An 18,824-nucleotide genomic window follows, 5' to 3' on the forward strand; every position below is an offset into this window, starting at 1 on the left:
CATTGTAAGTTAACTACACTTCAATAAAAAATTATTAGAAAAATAAAAGCAAGTCTTTAAAAAAGTAAAAGAACACTGTAATCCCCGTAGCTGTAGGTGGTGGAAAATTCTGGCTGCAAGCAGCAAGTCCACTGTATCACTCCAGCACTGACTGTCACCCTTTCTGACTATCAGAGAGTCACTTGGCTTCACTGAGGTTACTTTTCTCTTCTGTGAAAGGCTACATTTGCAACTAACAATGTATAGAATCTCATCATTCACAAGCCCCAAAATTAGTGAGGACTTCCCATGGGCCAGGCTCTGGACAGATGAAAATGTAGGGTCTCAGATATATTCATGGTTAGAAGAAGTTTATGCCGTAAAGACATTAATTCTTCCTGTTTTGATAGACAGATTCAATGCAATTCTGATTAGAATTACTACCAGATATTTCATGGAATATAGCAAGTTAATTTATGGTCAGGAACAGCCAAGAAACTTCTTTAGAACCACCACTGGGTAAGGGTGAATAGGTCATTGATTTCCACTGTTCTTTCTGAAGTGACGAAAACGTTCTGGAATAATAATGGTTGCAGCACTGTGAATATGCTAAAAGCTGCTGAATTGTACCATTTAAATGGATGGACTTCACGGTGTGTGAACAATATCACAATAAAGCTGTTATATGAAAAATAATCTCTTGACAATTATTTTCCCCTCTATACAACTAGTCTGCCGCACAATTTAAGAAAAAGAAAAAACCAAAACAAACCAAACTGTGTGCCAGGAGCTCTTTAGGACTGCAATGTCCCTAGGTCTCCAACGCATCTGGTGGTGCTGTTCCTGTTAACACACCCAAGCTGGGCTGGGCTAGTTAGGGACTGTAACTATCTTTCTAAAATCAACGGTCACACGTTTCAGCCTGGGAGAGGGAAGCCTGGAGGATGTCACATACTCATGCCTTCAGCTCATTTTTAACTGAACCAAGTCCTGCTTTCAACACTGTAATCCCTCTCAGTATAAAACCACGTGACATCATCAAGCACCGCCATCATGACACCTGAAAGTGTTCAAGGAACTTACCTGGGGCAGAAACACTGAGGGAGGTGACTGAAGCTCCCTCAGCACTGACGCTCCCTTTTGCAGACTTCACCAGGACAAGCTGGGCTTTACGGCCGGCCGGAGGCTCTCAGCCTGGGGAGCAGCGCCCACGCCACCGAGCTGGTCCTGAGGGAGCGGGAAAGGGAGAGGAGGGCAGCCCAGGGGTCACGGGGCAGGGAAAGCGGGGGATTGGGGACGTGGGCTGCAGCTCCGCTCGGAGGCCAGCCCCAGTCCCAGCTGCCCCGTCCGGGTCCGCAGACCCCGCCGTTCCGGGACACAGCCCGCCCAGGGACGGGGACGGGCCGGCGGCTGAGGAGAGGAAGCCCGGGAAGAGAGGACTCGCGGGCGGGAGAGGGGAAGAGGACTCCAGCCGCAGACTGAGGGGAGACCAGCTGGGGCGAGAGGCGGCAGGTGCACACCTGGCCCTGAGCAGCTGTGGCCGGGGCGCCGGTGCAGGTGGCGCGGGCAGAGGGGCCTGGCCCGAGCAATATAGCTGAACACACGCTGAATCATGCCCTCGCGGGCTGTGACACGTGGACCGCCCTCCTGCAGCCGCCTGAACCTTTCCCGTGAGCCCCCCACCTTGCACTTCCACAGCCGGAGGCCCCGGCCCCGGGGCAGGAGCTAAAGGCTTACCGGGCGACATAGCTGAGAAGATTTTGGGGCAGATCCCCGGCTCGGAGATGGAGCTTCCAAACCGCGGTCCACCTGGCACTGACTGCGCATGCGCAGGAGGGCCAGCGATCCTCAGGTTTCTGTGAGAGAAGCTGCGGAAGTGAGGGAGGGAGAAGATGGGAGGAGGAGGGGAGGAGGAGAAAAGTGGAGGGAGACAGATGGACAGGAAGTGCAGAGAGAAGGGAGGGATCTGGAGAGGGGAGGGGAGTAGCAGAGATGTAGAGAAAAAGGTTTACCTCTGGTGGCATCCTGAAACAGAATTCAGTCCTGCCTCTGTACCCTTCACTAACACTTCAAGGTCCGCAGCTCAAGTTTTACCTCCCTGGTCCAGCCCTCCAGCCGAGGCCTCTGCAGAACCCCTACGGGATCACACCCGTTGATCCCACGCGGAGCTGGGTTCCCTGTTGCTTTGGGAACCAAGCACCCGAAGGTGTTGTCGCTCAGAACTACCTTGGGAAGAGTTCATATTCCCCTTTTACACGCTGGGAAACAGGCAGGCACGATCTCTGTGTTAGCTCCACTGTTCCAGGTTTTGGGCTGGTGGGGAGCGGGAGGTACAAGATCAGAGCCCCAGACAGAGCAGACTGCCTGAGTGTTGGTGCATAGTGCCCATCCCTCCTGAATAAACCACACCCCACCCTAGTGGAACCATCAAGGGCTCACAGTAGGTCCCTGGGTGTGGGAGAGCTGTCCTCAGATCCAGTGCCCAGCTTGCTAGGTAGATAGGAGTGTTACCGAGTCCAAATTCATTCTCCTCAGTGCAGGACAGGCCAATAATTTCAGAGACCAGGTGTTGGGGCATGGAATAGCAAGTTTCTGTAGACCTTGATGGCAAACAAATGTCCTGGAAAACCATCTCCCCAAGTCAGAATTCAGGCTCCTTTCCTACGTGCTTTGTTGTAGCAAACTTCTTGGTGTAGGAATTCTTTTTTGTTAGAATCCTTTGTTCTTGCAGCTATCTGCCTGAGTCAAATCTCTGTAAACCTCCAGCAAAACAAACGTTATTTTCTTTTCTGCAATTTGTTATCTTTATATGGATGGAAAAGTGTTAAATATCCTTAAAGGTCAGAGCCTTCAGATTAGGCTCTTCTGTATATTTCAGGCTCTAGGCAACACTGTTTCACAAGCAAGATGAAGCCTAGGAGACAGAGCACAGGGTTAAATTCAAAGGAAAAGATCTAGTATGGAGTCAGATTTATTCTGTTCTATTACCCAGGCAGAAGCCACTTGAGGATTTAAACCCCTTTAAGTTAAAAATAAGTAAAAGTTTAAAGGAATTTACATACATAGGTGGGAATGTGCATAGCCTATCTGGAAAAGCAAACAAATGATAATAAACAGTGGCATCTCCAGGGAGGGCTGAAAGAAGAGAGGATGAGGGAAAACTTCTTTCACTTGTGTATTTTTGTGCTCTGTTTGAATTTTTTTAACCACATGCATGTATTTCTTTTTCAGTTAAAAAATGTGTAATGGAGCAAAGGAGTAGCAAGCTCAGCAAATACAGCAGCCATGGAATCACTGAGCCATCAATTTTGATTTAAGCCAGGAAGCATTTATTGACTCTCTCCTATGTGCCCAGTGCTGTTTTAAGATTTCTTTTATTTTTTTTTTTATAAAATAATAAAGTGCTATTCCTCACCCCTGCCCATGGCTGGTGGAAAACCAACTGAGTTTTTATTGAGTTGTTTTCCAAGGAGTAGAGATGAGTTATAAACAGAACGCATCTTACGGGCAAAACAGTCGGAGTGGTTTTCCAGCAGGCCAAACAGCTATGAAGGGTTTGCAATAGAGGCGCCCAGAGGCTGAGAGAGAAAGCCTCCAGGACCCTACAACAAGCTGCCCAAAGTGCCTTCTCCATGGCACTACTGAAATAGGAAAGAACAAATCTGACTCCATGTTATATCTGTTCTTTTGAGTTTAACCCTGTGCCCTGTTTCCTAGGTTTAGTCTTGTTTGTTCTGCACCTTTTGTAAAACAATGTTGCCTAGATCCTGAAATATACAGGAGACCCTATTCTCAAGGCTCTGACTTTAAAGGATATTAACACTTTTCCATTCATATAAGGTAACATGTTACAGAATAGAAAATAACATTTGTTTGTTGGAGGTTTACACGGATCTGACCCAGGCTAAGAGCTGCAAGAACAAAAGGCTCTAACAACAAAGAATTCATAAACCAAGTTTGCAGCAACCAAGCATTCCTGCTTCCCCTTTTTAATATAAAAAGAGCCTGAATTCTGACTTTGGGGAATGGTTTTCCAGGACATTAGACTTCCATCTTCTCTGCTGGGTTTACAAATTAAAGTCGCTGTTTCTTGCCCCCAAAACCTGGTCTCCCGATTTATTGGCCTGTAATGCACGAGCAGAACAAGTCTGGACTCGGAAACACAAACATTCATTGAAAGTACCCATTTGGTATATTAAATGACCTGCTTCCACTTGTCTTCCTGACGTTTTCTTCTCTTGACAACTCCTGCTATGTTTATGAAAACCCTGTCATGTGGACACATTTGCATCTCTAGCCACTACCCTTCCAGGTAAGAACTGATGCCAAGAAGTCAATGGAAGCTGCTAGAATGTATTACCTGGCCAGAAAAGAGCAGATGTTGTTACTGGCTTATGTTCAGGAGCAGGCTGGGACACCTGACAAGATGTCATAAGTACGAATAGACAGCTGGGCACCAAAGGAGAAGCTTCTAAGCCTCCATGAGGGACTTGTTGGATAGGAAGGAAAAGTCACAACCTATATCTCTGATCCCACCACTAGCTTCCTGGGCGAGGCTGGACAAGTCACTTAAATTTTCTAGGCCCGTGCTGTCCACCATGGGAGCCACCAGCCACATTCAGGATTATGAAGTTATTCTGTAGGCAGACAGAATTATAATTACACATTTTATTGCAAAGGTACAGAAAGTATAATATTTAAAAACATTATTGGTTATCTTGCCCTAACGAGTTATTTTTGTATGTGTAGCTTACTGTGGTTTGCAATGCCTGTGACTAATGTTTCCCTTACAGTGAGTTATTTTGAAATTATAAGTTACTGGACACAGTACCCTCATATCACACTTGAAAAAAATTGATCCACATAAGCAAGGTGATCTGACTTAGTAGTTATGAGCAGGGGCTCTCGGGTCAGCCTGCCTGAGTATAAATTCTCACTCTGCCTCCAGGGGTTCTGTGTGAATCTTGGAAAAATTGTTGTTGTTGTTGTTGTTGTTGTTGTTATTTGTGCCTCTTTTTCCTTCCCTTTTAAATAGCGAGGAATATGTAGACTCTATCTCGTACAGTGTTGCCAGGATTAAATGAGTAAACGTCTGTGCTGCCCACTTCCCTGGGTTTCAGCATTCTCCAGGCAATCAGTGTCAAACTCAGAGGCATTCTCCACTGTCTTCGTCAGTCTGGGATGCTGTAACAAATTACCATGGGCCAGGTGGCTTAAACAACCAGCATGTTCCTTAAGTTTTGGAGGCTGAGGTCAATGCATCTGGGAGATGATAGCCTTCATGACTTGAAGATGGCTGTCTTCCCACTATCTTCATGGGCCAGAGAGAAGCAAGCAATCTGGGGCCCTTTATAAGGGCACTAATCCCATTCATGAGGGCTCTACTCTCATGACCTTATTTTATCCTAGTAATCACTTCCCAAAGGCCCCGCCTCCCAATACCATCACCCTGGGAGATGGGGTTTTGACATACGGATTTTGAGGGGATGCAAACATTCAGTCCACACATCGGCTAACTCTCCCCAACATGCTATCATCAAACCTGTAGCTAATTTCAAAGTAATGTTTATATCTCTCTGCCCATTTCCATTCCTGCATCCACTAACACTGAAGCACTGTTATATTTTATTCCTTATTTTTCTGGTAGAGATTTATTTGATTCCTCTACTCCAATGCTCTCCTCACACCAAACAGTCCTATTAACAGCCCTGCCAGGTAGGTCTTCCTTAAAACACCTTTCCACTGCACCTGGTTGTTTTTTAGGTGTAAATGTCAGAATCCTCTCCACACCCCAGCCTAGAACTTTAATCCCTTACACTACCGCTCACTATGTTATTTTTCTATTACCACTGTAACAAACTTCCATAAGCTTAACAGCTTAAACCAGCACAGATTTATCAGCTTATGGCTGTGGAGGTCAGAGATCCAACACAGTTCTCATTGAGCTAAATTCAAATTGCCAGCAGAGTTCCTTCCTTCTAGAGGATCTAGAAGAGAATGTTTCCTCGTTTTTGTTTTTTTTTTCCAGTTTCCAGAGGTCACCCACCTTCCTTAGCTTGTGTCCCACGACTTCCTCCATTTTCATGGCCAGCAGCCTTTCTGAACACTGCTCCATGGCTACACCTCCCTCTGATTTTAAACTCAGCTGGGCTACGTCCTCAATTTTAAAGACCCCTGTGATTACATTGGGCCCACCTGGACAATCCAGGCTACTCACCCTATTGTCTCATCTCAGGATCCCCTTCTCCCCTCCCATTCAGGCATTATGTATGTGGCTGTGACACTCACCTTGTGTGACATTTCATCCCATGAGCAATTTAAGGTTCAAGGCACTTATGAATGACTTTTTGTTTTTCTTCCTTAGTCTTTCTACCTTCAGTATGTGTGGTGAGATTATATGAATCCTTTTTATTTGTGGCCCTCCACTAAACTTTAATAATGTATCATGGGTTTAAAAGGCTAATAGAGAATTTAGAATACCGAAATCCTCTAAGATATTTCTCCTAATATATCTGTCATCCCTTTTGCCATGTACAGAAACATGTCACTGTTGGCTAACCTGTGGCAGGGGAGGAACATGATTCTGCCAACACACTCCCCTCATTCACACCAATTTGATGATCGGCTAACCAAGGATCTATGCTCCCCGCTTCGCTCACTTCCTCCTCCTTTCCACTGACTATCCTGTTCCCACTGCTCCTTCATTCACCACATCAGGATTTCATGACCACATTCTTCTCTAAATAAAATGGATATCTTGCATCTAATGTCTGATAACTGTTCTTATTGTATATGCACACATTGACCTACACATAACCCCACACATCTGTTTATTTTCCTAGAACTTTCCAGAGGAATCAGTTCCATGATGATGATGATGATGATACTGACAGTGATGACAGGGGCCTCTCAAGGATTCTGACAAAGAGGGAATCAACAAAGGGAGGGAATCATTGCAAAATTGCCCCAGAAGCAGGATTAAAAGTAAATAACTGCTAAAGTGTTTAATGGAATTGGCTAATATTTAACTATTTTTAAAACTTTGTAACACTGAATTTAAAATTTTAATGGGAATTTTCATTCACCCCTAACCAAGATTCAACTCTAGGACCAAAATCTAAGGATTTCTATCTTCTAACAAATTGTCCACTAGCCTTTTAAACACGTGATCCTTTAAAAAGGGTAAGTGCTGGGCTGAAAATAAGCAGGATTCATATAATCTCACCAGACACAGTAAATGTGGAAAGACCAATGAAGAAAAACAAAAAGCCATGCATAATGTCTTGAAACTTACATTGCACACAGGAGAAAATGTTAGCCATGGTGAGTGTCACACCAACATGACGCCTGAGTGGGATGGGGAAGCTGATCTTCCTCATCAGACATTTATGCTGATTTGTTAGATGTCAACACAGTTTCCTCATTGGATTTGCTTCTAATAAGTATGGAAGAGTTTAGGCTCTACCAAGAGCAGACTAAACATTTTCCCCTGCTGTCAGGTCACTGGACTGAATGTCCCCACAAGAAGGATATGATTATGTTTCATAGGGAAATCTTCCTGAGAAGTAATAGGCATTTCGAGGGCAGAACTGCAGGTTCGGGCATGGAGGGCTGGAGGAGGGCTAGAGGGGACACTGGAAAAACAGCAGGAGTGAGTTCAGATACTGCTGCTCAAGTCGCCAAAGTCAGCAGTGTTATCTCTAAGGATATGTCATTCTCCCAAAAGTTCCATGAGTGAAGGGGCCTGTGAACACTAAGCAGGTTTTTAAGACACAGCAGCACATAATTTGCATCACAACTCAATTACAGTATGTTTTCATATTTGTAAAATAATTAGCCCATTGTTCTTTGAAACTGCAGCAGTAGTAATAGAAATAAAAAAGACCTAGCCGTCTTGGAGACAACAATCAATAAACAATTCCAAATCTGCAGGATTCCTTGACAATATGCAAACAATGAGATAGACGTGTGCTGCAGATACCTCTTACTGCAGGGCTCACTCCTGCAAAGCATAGAACTAGTTTTCTCAGCAGACAGAGGGAACCAAGTCAAGATTCCTAATCTTGAGAGGTTTACTATATGGCAGGAAAGATCAGACAAGTGCATAAAGCCAAATATGAATAAATGTAATCAAATATTAAGAAATGTGAATGAAGCACAGATGAAAGAGGAATTACTTTCACCTAGGATCTAGAGAGACCTCTTCAGAAAATGTGGCTTTGGAGATGGCCAAAGACATGGGTGGAATTTTGGCAGAAGAGGATGTAAGGAATTTAAAAACTGATTCTAAAATTCACATGAAAATGTAAAGGATCCCAAATATCCAAAACAACTTTGAACAAGAAAAACAAATTTGGAAGACTTACACTATCTGATTTTCAGACTTTTTTTATAAAGCTACAGTAATCAGAAAGTATGGTGTTGGTGTAAAACAGGGAAGTAGAATAATGGAGCAGAATAGAAAGTTCAGAACTAAACGAACACTTATATAGACAATTGATTCTCAAAAGGTTGCAGTGGAGAAAAGGATCTTTTCTACAAGTAGTGCTGGAATTGTTAGATAGTGATATGCAAAAAAAATAAATGAACTTTGATCCACACTTCACAAAATATACAAAAATTAACTCTAAGTGGATCATAGATCTTAATAGGAAATCTAAAACTATAAAACAGCTAGGAGAAAAAGCATAGGCTTAAGCTTTATGATCTTGGGTTTGGCAAATATTTCTTTGCTATGACACCAAAAGTATAATCTATTTTAAAAAAAGTAACTGATAGAGTGAACTTTACAAAAATGAAGACTCTTCAAAGCTCTTCTAAACACTGCAAAGCAAATGAAAAGACAAGCCATAGACAGAAGCTATTTGCAAATCATATATCTGGTAAAGGTCTTTCTTTGTGTCTGATCCAGAATAAAAAGTTTTCAAAACTCAATAATAATGCAAACACCTGAATGAATGAATGAGGCCAGAAAACACACTTCAGTAAAGATATCCAGATGGATAATAAGCATATGAAAAGATGCTGATTAAAGATGCCATTAGTCATTAGAGAAATGCTTTTAAAAACCACAGTGAGATAGTAGTACACATACATACTAGAATGTATACGATTAGAAAGACCGACCTTACAAAGTGCTGGCAAGGAAATAGAGCAACCAGAACTGATACACACCACGAGGAATTTACAATAGCACAACCATTTTGGAAAACTGTTTAACAGTTTCTTTAAAAATGGTAAACACCAATCTGCCATATAAGCCAGATATTCCTCATCTGATGCTTTAGAAAATAAAAGCATATGTCCATACAAAGACTTGTAACTAAATATTCACTTCAATATTATTTATAATAGCTCAAGTTGTAAACAACCCATGCATCCATCAAGAAGTAAATGAAGAAACAAAGGATGTTCTATCCAAACACTGCTCACAATAAACTATTCAGGAAAAACTCAGCACTAAGCAATACTCTGCTATAAGAAAAATAAGCTATTAATACAGGAACACAGATGACTCTGAAAATAATTACACTGAATGAAAGAAGTCAGACAACATAGAGTTGATACTGCATGAATCCATTCATACAACGATCTTGAAAATGCAAACCAGTATGTTGTGATAGAAAGCAGATCAATGGTTTCCAGGGGAATAGATGGGGAGGGAGGGAGGGACAACAAAATGCAGGAGAAGAGTTTTGTGGGTGATGGGTATGTTCACTCTCTTGAATGTGGTCATGGTTTCTTGGGGATACACATGTCAAAATGTATTAAGTTGTACACTTTAAATGTGTGAAAATTATTTTGCCAAGTATACCTCAAAGCTGTCTTAAGAAAAACGGCACTTCTGTCCTGACACAACTCAGGGCCTGATTGGAGTGAGATGATCAGTCCCTCACTCTGTCTGCCTAACGGGAAGGTAGAAAACCTCTTACGGAAGATAAGATATGGATTTTTCATTTGCAATATCTTCCATGTAATAAAGAATTTCTAGACATGCAACATGTCAAGACTATATGATGGATAAAATGAGAATAAGAAATATTAGACAAAGGATGCAAACCCCAGGTGATGTAGGCATCAGAGTTAAAAATAAAGGCTATAAAATACTTTTAACACATTCAAGAAAATAAGGAAATGATGGGAGAATATATAGCAGGGTCAAGACTTTCACCAGAGAAATATACTGGAATGTATTTTTAAGAAAAATCAAACAGATACTCTAGAACTGAAGCTTTCAGCTCTGGAAACAGGTAAACAGAGCTAATTAGGATCCCTTTTAAGTAAAACTTTCAGTAATGCCGGATAAAATACAACAAAAGTAACACAGAGCTAACTATGGAAAGAGAAGTTCCCAGGTGACAATACAAAGAGGACACTTAACGCCAAAATGGTAATCTTGTGAGCTGATGCCACCGCACCCTGGAGGGAAGGGGTTTTCATCTGCACATAAATAGGGATACAATGTCCATTTAGGAAACAGGGTCCATACCAGATGTAGAAGAGTCTTCCTTTATAGAAACCTCTGCATAAGACGTATTGGAAGACTTGCCTCTTCACTGAAAGGGAGACTCAAAGTTCTCCACATGTGCACACAGGAAAGGGGTGTAACAACCGGTTCTCTAGGGAAAAACAAAGTCTCCCTTAAAAAATCTAATCTCCACGCCCCTGCTTTATTTGAATGTGGAATCCAAATTGATACTCCACTGAAGATTCCGGAATTCCCAAACCAAAAATATAATAATTCAAGGTTGATCATATCACCTGGAGCCTTAGGATAAGCAACACAAAATTGTTCTCTAGGGAAACTTTAAAAACCAAGATGTAAGGGACAATCTTAGGAAAAAATATGTACTCACTATAGAGAAGCTCCCACAACTCTACACACACACAGACACACAACTAAAAACAGAAGGAAATCAGTGCCACTGGGAAGAAAGATCTAACCGTAAAACACAAGATGATTAATATTCCAGAGCTTAAAATTATGAAACAATCTAAGAGAGAGCATAAAAGAAGTATGACTGAATCATTAAAAGATAAAATGAATCTTATATAACTAATGAACAATCAGGACATCATGAAAAAGAAAACAGATCAATTTTTTAAAGAACCAAACAGAACTTATGGAAATAAAACACAGATATCATTTGGTATATAAAATTCAATGAATGGGTTAAGTAACATTTTAATCTTCAATATCTAGGGTGTTCATTAAAATTCAACAGTAATCTCTAAAGTAATTGTTTAAAAAGAGAATAAAAATAAAGAAGTCAAAATGAAGAACGCAAAATAGGCCGGTCACTATTCTAAGTTCTTCATCTATTTTATAACTTAATGCTCACAGTCTTTGAGGCGGATAGCACCACTTTTTGTACATGAAGAAAGTGAGTCTCAAAGGGATTACATATACTGGTTACATGGTTAGCAAGGGAGGGAACCAAGCCCGGATAGGCTGTCTCTAGACGCCATGCTCTTAACCATGACTGCAAGGTATATAACAGGCAGGAGAAAAGCAGAGCAAAGCAAATAAAAATCACAAAACAAGATGCCAGAAATAAAACATCATCACTAATCACAATGTATTTAGATGAAATATATAATGAGTTGAAAGATTTACAGATTTTATTTGTTTACCTGAGACAAAGCAGAATTAAAACTTAAAACTGGTTGAAAGCTTAGAAGAATAACAGAAAGAAGTCAAAAGTTAGAGCCAGAAAAAGAGACACCTGAGAAATACTAATCAATGGAAAGAGAATCACTCAAGCCTCCCTCAGGTTCATAGGTACCTGAAACCCACCTTGGCCTGACACTTACCAGCTCTGTGCCTGAGCGAAACTCTCAGTCCCCCGGAATCTTCGTTCACTCACCTGTGAATGTAAGGAACGATCCCTCCTTCCATCCGGCCAATTTGTATTGACTGCTGTGCCATGGGTACAGGTCAAGCCACCTGAGGTCCGTCAGTGAACAAATAAGGATCCTTGTCCCTGTAGGACTGAGGAGGAGCAGAACATAAACTACAGTCTTGACAGTCATGTGAAATATATGGTATTCTAGAAGGTGATAGAAATAATATGATCAGGGAGAGGGGGTTTCTGGGGCAGAGACAAGGGGAAGGCAGTTTCCAGGTTAAAATGAGATGGCCAGAGCTGGGCTCACTGAGGACCTTGAGAACGCGGTGCTAGTTGCTGAGCTCCCTCTAACACAGCACCGCACACTGGGTGACATGAACCACAGAGGCTCACTGTCTCACAGCCCTGGGGGCGGGGAGTCTGCAGGCAGGGTGTCAGCAGGGCAGGCTCCTCCTGAGGGCTGGGAGGGAGAGGCTGGTCCAGGCCTCTCTCCTTGGCTTGGAGACGACCGTCTTCTCTCCACATCTCATCACGTCATCTCCCATGTACACGTGTCTCTCTGTCCACATTGCCCCTATTTATCCGGACACAAGTCATACTGGATTAGGGCCCAACTTAATGACCTCTTCTTAACCAATGACATCTGCAACAACCCTATTTCCAAGTGGGGTCATGTTCTGTAGTCCTGGGGTTCAGGACTTCAGCATATGAGTTGGACAGAGACCGGCCAGGGCAACAGGCCTGTGGGTGCATGTCTGATATTCCCAAGGGACAGCAGGGAGGCAAGTGTGGCTGGAGCCGAGTGAGCCAGGGAGAAAACCGGAGATGAGCTCAGCTTCGGGAGGGGGAGGAAAGCTTTAAGGTCACCATAAGGACACTCGCTTCTTCACTGAGTGAAATGAGAAGCCATTGCAGGAATTTGAACAGAGAAGATCACACCCAGGGTCTCAATCATGCCTGACTTAGGTGTTGAGGATGAAAATACTTAGGCTTTTGAGCTGATAATAGTTAGACTACATGTTGGACTTTGAGTTGATGGTGTAGTAAATGAGACTCTGGAGGGTGTTGGGATGAGGTGGATGCATTTTTCATGTGGGATGGACAAGAATCAGTGGGGCCAAAGGGAAGAACTCGGTAGAATAATGGCCCCCAATATGTCCACGGTCTGATCCCTAGAACCTAGGAATGTCACTGTGCATGGCAAAAGGGACTCTGCAGGTGTGACTGTCAAGGACCTTGGGATGGCAGATCACTGTGGGAAGCAAACGTCATCACGGAGGTCCTTAGAGGAGAGAGGCAGATTGGTCAGAGACAGAGATGTGATGTGGCAGCAGAAGTCACAGTGACACAGGGCTCTGGGCCAAGGATTGTGAGCACCTCTGCAAGATTGGAAAGGTAGTAAGATGAATCCCTCCCAAGAGCCTCAGTGTGGAACGTAGCCTTGGCCACACGTTGGTTTTAGCCCACTGACATTGACTTTGCATTTCTGCACCCTAGAACAGTGAGACAATGGATGTGTGTTACTTTAAGCCACTGAGTCTGTGGTCCTTAGTTACAACAGCAATAGGAAAAGAGCTCAGGAAGCAACATGAACATGAACCCCAGGCTGCCTGCTGTGCCGGCAGGAAGTCCTTTGTCTCTGATCCTGGGGGAGTGTCCTGTGTTCTGGCAGCATCCACAGACTACCTCATGCTAACCTGGCAGCTTGCAGGGGGTCAAATCTTAACCCTGCACGGTTCTTGATATTTAGTTAATAAAAAAGATGGTGTCATCATGGGTATTTTTCCATCTTTTAAATACACTTCAGTCTTCTAATTGAGAGACTGTGTAAATAGTTTTCAATCTTAATAATAAATAACTGTGGTATTATTTGGTTAATTAAATAATGAATAATAATATTCACATTAGTAAAAGTTATTAAAGTCAACATTTTTCAATGAAAATATCAAATTTCTTTTTGCATGAACATGTATTAACTACAAGAAATGTTCCATGCTTTCTTCTACGATTTAGTGTTAGAGTCTTAAAGAATAATATTTTCCTCAAAAGATATTATGGCGAGGGGATTTCTTTTGGTGGTACAGTTCCTACATAAAGTCTGCTGCATGGCTCAGGCCACTGGGAACCTAGAGATGATAGAAATAAGGAGGCATTATAAACACAACATTTTTAAAGGAATTAAAAAACTGGATGAGTGAAAACAAAGAATCAGAGAATATTCTGGTGAAATAAAAGTATTTTTCAGCTTAAGCAAGACACTGGGTGAATAAATCTAAAATGAAAAAACCACCCAGAGATTAGCAGCGAGTCATGCATGCAGTGTGACTGATCAAAACCAAGTTGTTTCCAAACCAGTGTGTAGGCTTGATGCCTTCATTAATCAAGTCTGTGTGGCACCAGGCCACCTCGAATAAATGTTGATGAGGTATTTATAAGCTCTTCACCATCCCAGCTCAAAGCCCACACATGAGCTACACGACCATCACCTACACATCTGCAAAACACCCATCATGGTGAATAGCACTTTTCTTGCTCAGTAGCCGGAGGCAGGGCACTGTGAGCAGACAGAGATACAGGGACGCAGAGAAACAGAGGCACCTCACCTCACTCAGCTGATAACCTTCCGTGCATTCCTGGGGACAGGATTGTCATAAAATGCACCATGGATTGATCCTCCTCCTAGGAAAGAAACGGTAGGGCTGTCCTCAGGTTGGAGCAAGGGTGGCCGGAGGATCTCAGAAGAGCTGTTTCAGCACAACCAATAGAAATGATGGCCACCGTGACCACGAGAGACGTCCCCTGCCATCTCGGTAGGCTCTTGGGCTCCTGACAAAAGCTGGGCTCAGTAAAGGGTTGGGTAGAAGGCACAGGCCTAAGGGATGCCCCAGCAAGAGACAGGAGGTAGGGCCTGGTTTATACTGCTCTGGGTGTATCCCAGCCTCATCCGAATATGAAATCAGAAATTTGCAAAACAGCAGAGCTGGGATGGATCACCTACTCCAGACTCCTCTCCTTACAGTTAAAAGGGTGGCAGCCCTGAGAGGCAAAGCAACGTGCTAAAGGCAGAGCATGGATGTGGCAGCGCCAGATGAAATGCACCTTGCCAATCCCCATTCAAGGCCGCTAACACTGAGTATGGGGCCAAGGTTTCCAACTAGGAGAATGAGACAATGTAAATACTTTGTTCCCCCCAAAACCCCAAATGTTTTTAAAGGCACAAAACTCACCTTAACTAGCTCTCTTCTGAGGGGGTGCTCTTCTGTCTCCGTCTTTCTGTCTGTCTCCATTTCTCTCTCTCAGACACAAACACATACAATTTTGTGAAAGGGGAATTCCTGCCATACAAAGACAAACTTCACATCTTCAGAAAGACACTTGACAAAGCACGTTTCTCAATTCAAGTCTATGTGTGAGGTCTGAGCAACTGGCTTATCTTCTAGAACAATTGGTGGTTCCAAAATCAGGAGATCATCTTCCCCAAAGGAAGAGTTCTGGTCCGTATTGATGAAGTTGGGGATGTCACATTTTATGAGCCCGTTCGCCTCCTCCTCTGGCCACCTGCTGCATCTGATGGCTTCCTGGAGCTGAATATCTCTGTCAAGGGCTATGGTTGGGATAGCAAATTTGGCCTTATCCAAGTGGCCCACATGATTGATGTAGCAGTGAAAGAGGGACCTAGATTCATCATTGCCCTGCCAGAGAACACCTTGGGCACCAGCGGTCTTCCAAAGTCTGACACAAAGCTGTTCAGACTGAATCTCTTCTCGGGAGACTCTGCATTGCTATAAAGAAAACCAAAATAAAAGATCACTCACACTCTAGCTCGGTGACCTGAAGAATCATAGTTTTTGCCATCTACTGAGTGCAAGTTCCTGCACAGAGCATGCTGACAAGCACTGGAAATGAGAGACATCACTTCTGAACACATACAATTAAACCCAAGGCAAAAGTCTCAAGTGAGGGACCTTGGACCAACCTGAAAAGACATCGTTCCCTGAGAATCCTCAGTATTGCTGAATCGCACCCCAGTGTTTCTCATTGGGACACTCAGATCATCTTCATCAGAATTAGTTAAAGTGCTTCTTAAACTGCAGAATTCTGAGGTGCAGACCCTCAGCGTCTCCAGAGTTTGGGACCTGTAGTCTGTATTTTTAGAGCAGCCAAGATCACTGAACACGCTCAGGTTTAGCACCGCGGTCTACATCGGGTCACCTGAGCATCGACAATGCTGTCTCACATGGTGGCGTGTTGCCTTGTGTGTCACGGTTCTGTCCTACCCACGAGACTCCCCTGATTCTCAGAACTGTCAGTGCTGCCCCATTGGGCAAAAAATATCACCATTTCACAATGCATACACAGGGCGCCCGACTGACAGATACAATCAGTGATGGGAGAGGGGACAAAATTCATGTTCCTGATCCCTTGTTTCACTTACTATGGGACAAATGATCAATTCAAGGGTAATAAATCAGTGAATGAGTGAATAACATGACTCTCGTTAGTCCCAAGAGTGCCTGGAAGAGTGAGCCTGGGCATACTGAGGACTATAACAGCCCATCTACTTAATTGCCATCCTTCCCAGATTTGTGTAAAGGTTACTTCCACCCAGGCAGTGACCCCTGAAGGGCAAGAATCATGTCTGAACACACTCTCAAATCCAGAACAGAACCTGACAACAATTAGGCTCTGGAGTCTGTGTTTAGCGAGTGTGGAATCTCAGTGATTCCAGCTCTTAGACCTTGCCTTCCCATCCCACCCCTCACGATATGGACCTTATGACCAGCTCTCCCGGGGCTGGGGCCACGGAACCCATTTAAAGGACTGGAAGAATCTGATCATGTAAACCAAGCCCCAGAATATCATCAAGAGTCACCTGCATTTCAGGGATCAGTAATCCCAGAAGCTTTGCAGTTCAGGCAGCTGAGGGATTTTTATATCAGTTCTGTCTTCTACTGTGACTGCCTGGGTGACATCAGACAAGGAATTCTCAAAAGCCTGAGCTTTTCCTTTCAGGAATAATCTACTTAACAAATCTCATTGACCATTTAACAAATGTGATCTGAAGATCAATGATTTACACAGGAGTACAACATTCATTAGGTCGTGGATTTTGAATCCGAGAAAAATCATTTGAGAAAGATTGACAGAATGTAGCTTTAATGCAAATTTAAGTATTCTTACCTTTCAGCAAATCATCTTCTTCCCCTACTTATCACTTCATCCAAGTTTAAAAGATGTTTGAGAACAGGGATGATTGTGCCAGGAATCTGTGACCCAATAACCTAAAATGTCACCTAGGAAAAAAAGGGGAGTGACACATTTTTAAAAAGTATGGTGAGGACAGCAGGGCCACCCCCCAACTCCACACTAAGGAGCTCTGAGTAATAGCTTTCCTGCCTGCCTTGGGCATCAGCTGATGTGAAAACCCACCTAGAAATCACACTGTCCAGCAGCTCTTCCTTAACATAGGCTACACATTCTCAGAATTAAGAATTGGGTCCAGTAACCCCTTCGCTGAAGAATAAAGACAAATGAGAACAATAGAGTTCTGCCCCTCCCCAGGGGAGAGCCCAGACCTTGGGCTGCATGCACTTCGCCCACCTCCCAGGAGAAGGAAATACTGGAGAAGGACGTCCTGAGAAACTAGGGCAGCAAAGGTAGAGATGGGAACAAATAGACCAGCTGGCCTGGGACAGCCCCCTCCGTTGCTGCCTTGGCAGCTGCCTCTGCCCCCTCAGCACATCCTGCCCACCTCAGGTGGCTAAGCTGTCAGGGAAACTGTGCTTTGCAACCTGGGGCAACAGAGGCTGCCCCCAGGCCAAGCTGCTGGGGAGATGGGAGCTAAACCACCAGCTCCCAAGCGGCAGGCTCCATACCTTCGACATCATCCCGCCACCCCCGCACCTTAACGCACCCCCGGGGCAATATGACCCTGACAAGTGTGACCTGGGAACGAGGGGCGGCAGAGGCCGCCCCCATGTCAGGCCTCCAGAGAGATGGGAGGTTATCCTCCAGCTCACAATAGGCAGCACCCCTCTCCTCCCCACCCCCTGATCTCACCGCGCCCACCTCCCAGGAGCAACCTGACCTGGTGTGGTGTGTCAGACGAATCTTGGGCGGGAGAGGCCGTCCCCAGGCCAGGTCAGGGGAAAGGAGAAGAAGTGGCCCCATTAGGAAGCTGCGACGGCCGGCTGCCCCTGCCCCTCGACCTCATCGCGTCCGCCTCCCAGGAGCAAGCTGACCTGGAGACGGGCATCCAGCTTCTTGGGCAGCAGAGGACACCCCCAGGATTGGCCGCGGGGAAGAGGGGAGCAAATTGACAAGCTCCGCGCTGCAGGTCCTCTACCTCCGCCTTTGCCACCCTCGCACCTTAAAGGCACCGCCCAGGGCGACCCTTCCCAGCAGGCTGAATGGGACAGGTGTGTCTGGTGATCTAGGGCAGGAGAGACGACTCCCACACCAGGCCATCAGGGAGACAGAAGCCAATCCACCAACTCCCCAAGGCATCCCCATCCCCCCGCATCAGCCACCGCTCCTGCCCCCTGACCTCTCGGTGGCCGCCTCTAGGGAGCAGGCTGACCTGGAGATGGACGTCCGGTGAACTTGGGGCAACAGTGACCGCCCCCAGAGCAAACCATGAGGGGAAATGGGAGCAAATGGACCAGCTTCATGGGAAAACCCACCGCTGCTGCCACCACCCCCAACGTACCACGCCAGCCTCCCGGGGTCAGGCCGACTAGGATACACGTGTCCCGTAACCCAGGGCAACAGAGACAGCCCCCAGGACAAGCCGCGGGGAAGATGGGAGCAAATGGGCCAGCTTCCCAGCTGCAGGCCCCCGAACCCCGCCACCCCTGCACACTGACTACCCTGCCTCCCGCCCCCAGTTAGCTAAGTGGGACAGGGGTGTCCCGGGACCTGGGGCAGCAGAGGCCGTTTGCAGGCCATGCGGTGCAGACATGGAGCTAATACACAAGCTACCCCGGGGCAGCCACC

General features: G+C 44.8%; 1 long non-coding RNA gene across 1 annotated transcript; it reads right to left on the minus strand.

Moving 5' to 3' along the window:
- Positions 1-1,118: 1,118 nt before the first annotated feature.
- On the minus strand, positions 1,119-12,487 carry LOC135319991 (uncharacterized). Its single transcript, XR_010379132.1, has 3 exons — positions 11,847-12,487; positions 1,717-1,945; positions 1,119-1,206 (listed from the first exon to the last, which is right to left on the minus strand). It is a non-coding gene; the product is annotated as an uncharacterized LOC135319991 (long non-coding RNA).
- Positions 12,488-18,824: the final 6,337 nt, after the last annotated feature.

The sequence above is a fragment of the Camelus dromedarius genome, chromosome 35 (assembly GCF_036321535.1).
Source record: "Camelus dromedarius isolate mCamDro1 chromosome 35, mCamDro1.pat, whole genome shotgun sequence".
NCBI classification, from domain to species: Eukaryota; Metazoa; Chordata; class Mammalia; order Artiodactyla; family Camelidae; genus Camelus; species Camelus dromedarius.